Consider the following 6000-nt stretch of genomic DNA (forward strand, 5'->3'; position numbering starts at 1 on the left):
TCAGGAGATTTCAGACATCTCTTAGAATAATAGGGTTGTAATGATAGGGGATCTTAACCGTTCCAAACCTGGACTGGGATTGCTACTAAGTTAAGCATTTGGATGGAAGGAATTTGTTAAGTGTGTTCTGAAAACTCCCAGTCATTATGTAAGTGGCCCAACTGGAGAATGGGACTAAACCTGACCTCCCCTTGGGAAACAAGGTCGGGAACAGGACTGAGGTGTTAGTGGGGGAGCAGTTTGGAAAGTTACCACAATTGTATTAGATTGAAAATAGCGATGGAAAAGGACAGGCCTGGTCCACAAGTTAAAGTTATTCAATGGAGCAAAATAGTATTAGACAGGAATTTTTAAAGTAGATCTGGGGAGGCTATTTGCAGATAAAGGGAAGTCTGGCAAGTAGGAATATTTTAAAACCGAGATAAAAGGAGCGGTCAGCGCCAGCGTGTTCCTGTTAGTGTGCAGCTCAATGCTGACTGAATTAGGAAACACTGGCTGAGATTCGAGGCTGTGGTCAAGGAAAAAAAAGGGGTCACATGTCAGATATAACTGGCTGACTCAAGGGAATCCCTTCAGGAGCATCGGGGCTGTAGAAATACACTTAGCATGGAAATCAGGAATGAAAAAGGGGACATGAGATCGCTTTGGCAGAGACAGTTAAGGAGAATCCAAAGAGACTCTACAAGTGTATTAAGAGCAAAAGAAGAGTTCGGGACAAACCCGGTCTCCTTAATGATCAATGAAGGCAACGATGTGTGAAACTACAAGATCCAAAACAAATATTTCACTTTGGAACTTACTGTGGATAAAGACTGGGGCGCTCAGGGAACTAAACAGTATTTGGCCTGACCACTATTGGAATACTGTGTGCAATTCTGGTCTCAATGCCATCGGAAGGATGTTGTGGAACATGAAAGGGTGCAGAAGAAATGACCAAAGATGGTGCCAGGGTTGGAGGGTTTGTACTTCAGGGAAAAGCCTGAATAGGCTGGGACTGTTTTCACTTGAACATGGGAGGCTGAGGAGTTAACCGATAAAAGGTGTTTAAAATCATGGTGGTCATCGATAGGGTCAATAGACAAGGTCATTTCCCCAGGCGAGGGAAACTTTTCAAAGGGGTCTAAAGGACAACTGGCTCCCGCAGAGTAGATGGAATAAGCTGCCAGAGCAAATAGTGGACGCTGATAGAAATACATTTAAAAGGCATGTGGATGGGTGTATGAATAGCAAAGGTTTATGGGGATATTGGCAAAATTGTGACAAATGTGACCAGAAACGTCATGCAGGAGTTGGTCCGAAGGGCCTGTTTCTGTGCTGAACATCTCTATGACTCAATGTCTTGAAATGAGTCCACATTATAGAAAAGGAGGTGCTGGAGGTTTTAAAACACAAAGGTAGATAAATCCCCAGGACCTGATCAAATGGATCTCAAGACATTGTGGGAAGCTGGTGAAGAAATTGGAGGGCCCCTAGCAGAGATATTTGTACCATAGAGAGCTATGTGTGATAGGCTGTTAGACTGGAGGGTGGCATTGTGGAGCGTGAAGAAGGTTTTCTGAGATTACAAAGAGATCCTGATAAAATGTGTGAATGGCTGAAAAACTGTAGATGGAGTTCAATCTGAATAAATGTGAGGTAATGCATTTGGTACAACAAATACGGGCAGGACTTATACAATTAATGGCAAGACCTTCAGTAGTGTTGTAGAACAGGGAGACGTCAGGGTTCAGCTACATAATTCTTTAAAGTTTGCAACATGGAGAGACAGGATAGTTTAAAAAAAGGTGCTGGCCTCACTTGCTTTCATTGCTCAGTCCTTTGGATATAGGAGTTGGGAAGTCGCATTGAGATTATACAGGCCATTGGTGAGTCCTCTTCTGGAATACTGTGTCCAGTTCAGGTCGCCCAGTTATAGGAAGGAGATTATTCAGCTGGAAAGGGTTGGGAGGAGATTTACTGGGATGTGGCTGGGTACGAAAGGCTTCAGTATAAAAAAAGGCTGAATAGGTTGGTATTTTTCACTGAAACCTGAATGTTGACAGATGACCTCATCGAAGTTTATAAAATCATGAGGGGGATCGATAGAGTTAATGGGAGTTGTCTTTTCCCATGGACAGGGGAGTTTCAAGACAAGGCACTACATTTTTAAGTTTAGAGGAGAGACATTTAAAAAAAAGACTTGAGAGGCACATTGTTACACAGAGGGTGGGTTGTGTGTGAAATGAACTTCCCAAGAACATGGGGACAATTACAATGTTTAACAGACATTTAGATTAGTCCAGGAATAGGAACGATGTGAAGGGAAATGATCCAGAAACAGGCAGGTGGGATGAGATCTGTTTTAGAGTATGGTTAGCGTTAACTGAACAGTGCGGTCTGATTCTCTGACTATGATTATAATGTTGTGTCATTAATTAAGAAAGGCTGCAAGAGAAAGCCAGGGAACTACAGACTGATGAGCAAGACATCAGGGTGGGTCAGTTGTTGGAGGTCTTTCTGAGAGGTAGGACTTACATGCATTTGGACAGATAAGGCCTGATTACGGACAGCCAGCATGGCTTTGTGCATGGGAAAACCTGTCCCACAAACTTGACTGGAGTTTGCTCAAGATGTGACCAAAATGATAGACGAAGGGGCCAAGGAATGAAAGATTGAGTTTAATTCAGTTGTTGGATTTAGTTCAGACAAACTAAGGAGGACTAACACGGGTAATGGTTGGGCCCTGGACAGTGTTGTAGAAAAGGGAGAGACCAAGGGGTGCAGTTACATTATTCCTTGGACTGGCATCACAGGGCGACAGGGTGTTGAAAGCGGCAATTGGCACACTTGTCTTCATTGGTCAGAGCATTGAGTACATGAGTTGGAGATATTGGTAACATTGTCGTCAATATTTCTCCTGGGCAGAGGAGGCCACGGGGTGACCTTATACAAGTTTATGAAACCATGTATGGTCTAAGTAAGGTGAATTGCCAAGGGTAGGGGAGTCCAAAGCTAGAGGCATAAACGTGAGGTGTGAGAGCAACGATTTAAAAAAGGGAGCTGAGGGACAACATTATCCACAGAGGATGGTGCATAGACGGAATGGACTGCCAGAGGAAATGGTAAAAACAAGTACAATTACAACATGGAAAAGACACTTCGGCAGGTACATGGAGAGGAGAAGGTTTGAAGGGATATGAGCCAAACACAGGCAATTCCGTCTCATTCCATTCAGGAAACCTTGGCCGAAGAGTCATGCCGCACAGAAACAGACCCAATGTCTCCAGTTATTAGAGGAGGGACTATTGAGACAAGGCATGTTGTCGAGACTGAAGCAAGTTACAGCGATACGGATGGTCATCTGGATTGGAGGTTTCAAATATGTGAAATAATTGGTGAGAGGGGAGGAGATGACAGAGATAGGAACTGTTATAGGAGTTAGAATGATTGAAGACACTGGTCCTCAATACAAGCCATAGATAAAGTGTTGGAAAGGGAATAGGGAACAGAAAGATCCCAGGCAGCATTACCACCCTCTCGTGGGAGGCCTGCTTTCCCCTCAGTTGTTCTGATGCTCTCTAAGAAAGCACAGGCCTGGACTGATAACTGGGAACTCCCGATGCTGTCTCATTACAACAAAACTTGCAGCAGGCGTGGAGATTGAGCCTGGGGCGTGTCTGTACTGTGCTACCCCTCCAGCACTTTCTCTATGTCATGTCTTGTTAGCTGATGTGTGGATCCCCCTTATTACTTTCTGCTCTGTGCACTGGAATGATCTTACCTGGCAGCAGGATTTATTGAAGACTCCCGACCTCCCTGACTTTGTCTTTCTGGCTGACCAACCATCATCCCAACCAGCAGTTGGCAAGTCTATTGAGTCTGGAACTTCATGAGTACATGTAGAAGACACAGAAATAGGCAGAATGGGCAATTAGACTAATGCTTTGAGGGTTACACATATAGAATGGCACTGAGCCCACAGAGATCTGGAAAATCCCAGTCTCCATTCCTGGCCTGTGCTGCCTCATCTCTCTGGAGTGGAGAATTCTGTTGGCTCATGATCTGGAGTAGCTTCAAAATTGAGAGACGCTGACAAAGGCAGCAATTAGACCCACACAGTGAGGGATACCACATGGAGAGGTACTGAGTCATATCACCAGAGTGTCGGGTCAAACAATTGTGCAGGAAGAAAGAGTTTTGATTCATGTTGCACTGTGATATACAAACTGTAAGCAGGCGAAGTGATGGCCTAGAGGCATTATTGTGTGACAATTTATCCAGAAACTCAGCAAGTGTTCTCTGGACACAGGTTCAAATCCCACCATTGCAAATGATTGAATGTGAAGTAAATGCTTCAAAAACAATGTAATTAAAACCTATAAATGAGTATTAAACAATTGCTGATGTTAAGAAACATCCATCGGATGCATTCCTGTCTTTAGTGAAGTAATCTAAGATGGGACTGGGATATCACAGGTATTACAGAAACAACAGCTGAGGGAGGGACAGGACAGGCAGCTCAATGTTCCAGGGGCCAGATGCTGCAGGAAGGACAGAAGGGGAGCTGAGAGAGGAGGAGAGCTGCTGGTTCTGATTGGGTGAAACATCCCAGCAGGACTGAGAGAGGATATTCCTGCAGGATCGCCCAGTGAAGCTGTGTTCGTGGAATTAATCAATAACAATGGGTCTGCCCTTTCCTCTGATTGTTCTACAGACCCCGAGAGCCCCGCCCTCCTACACCTTGACCTTCTCAAGATGGCGGCCCTCGGGCCCGCGCTCCCTCTTCCCTCAAACAAATGGCGGCCGTGACTCTGGGCCGCTTCCTTGATCAAAGACCGCCACCTCCTTACCCGGGCCTAGACGGTCTTCTACGAGTTTTTTTAACCTTTATGCGGGACTTGTGAAATCTCTCCGCTCCTTTCTCCCAGCGAGGCTCCCACACACCGGCTAATATCGCCGCTCTCTGGAGCCGATCGCAGCCGCTGCCGGAGAAAGCAACTCCATGTCTTTCTCGCTCTCTGTCCTGACCAATGTGACACTGCGCATGCTCTGCATAGAAACCAAACTGCGCGTGCGTCTGAGGTTACCGGTGAATTTGTAGAGAATATTCATATCTGCACAGACTGATGGGTAAAATATTAGTCATTAACAATTGCTTTGTCAAGTATAGTCATAGAGATTTCTAGGATGTGAACAGGTTCATCGGTCTAACTCAACCATACCGGCTAGGTATGTAAATTAGCAATCGTTCTGGACGTTTGAAAAGAAGCTTCTTACTCGAGTTGTGCAAATCCATTGAAAATATGTACGTTATCAGATTTACATCTCAACTATTTGTTAAAATCTCACATTGATTTGTGAGAGAGGTTTAATACTCCACTATGTGGTGGGAACAATCAATCCTGCAGAACAGTTAGTTTTCTGACCAATCCTGAAGTGTTCACTCCTGGGGAATGCTTTGGCCCCGCTCCTCACTCACTCTGGTTGGAGGACCAAGCCACTGCTCGGTCCTCCAGTTCCGCCCCTTCCTCCCAATTGCAGAGTTGATTCAGGCGTGACTCAGCAGGCTGAGGGACAAGGGAAGTTCGAGTCGATGCCTTGTGATGCGGTGAAAATATCCCAAATCTTGGACCGAGAGGCATGAATTCAATTCATAGCTTGTGCAGGTGGGTGTAATAAAAACTTTGAACAGGTTCATTCGGAAAAATAAGGGAAGTCCGGAACAGAGTTAAAAACATAGAAAGTGCATGCAATGTGGTGGGGCTGTCAATGCCCAGAAGATTTTCACCTTTACCAAGTGTTTCAGGACCCCAGTGGGTCCTAGTACAGACTGTTGCACTCCTAGTCCACAGCCAGATACCATGGTTTGGGGAAAAATGTCGTGGTGGGAGATAGAGATGCTTTTCCGGAACGTGCTCGGTTTTGGAGGTGAAATAGGCGAGAAGGAGTAGGGATTTTTATGGAGGCACTAGTTCCCCTCCTGTCGCAGCATCTTATTATTGCCCTGGCTTTGCCTCGTAC

The 6000-nt window shown here is 45.3% G+C and overlaps 1 long non-coding RNA gene across 4 annotated transcripts in view; it reads right to left on the reverse strand.

Moving 5' to 3' along the window:
* LOC140471683 (uncharacterized) overlaps positions 1 to 4997 on the reverse strand; it is an 86385-nt gene extending 81388 nt beyond the window's left edge. For all 4 annotated transcript variants that reach the window (XR_011957166.1, XR_011957165.1, XR_011957164.1 and 1 more), the window contains exons 1-2: positions 4830 to 4997; positions 3761 to 3864 (exon numbers count right to left, since the gene is read on the reverse strand). This is a non-coding gene — a long non-coding RNA (uncharacterized lncRNA). The remainder of the gene's footprint in view (positions 1 to 3760; positions 3865 to 4829) is intronic.
* Positions 4998 to 6000: the final 1003 nt, after the last annotated feature.

This window comes from Chiloscyllium punctatum, unplaced genomic scaffold, assembly GCF_047496795.1.
Source record: "Chiloscyllium punctatum isolate Juve2018m unplaced genomic scaffold, sChiPun1.3 scaffold_153, whole genome shotgun sequence".
Lineage (NCBI taxonomy): Eukaryota > Metazoa > Chordata > Chondrichthyes > Orectolobiformes > Hemiscylliidae > Chiloscyllium > Chiloscyllium punctatum.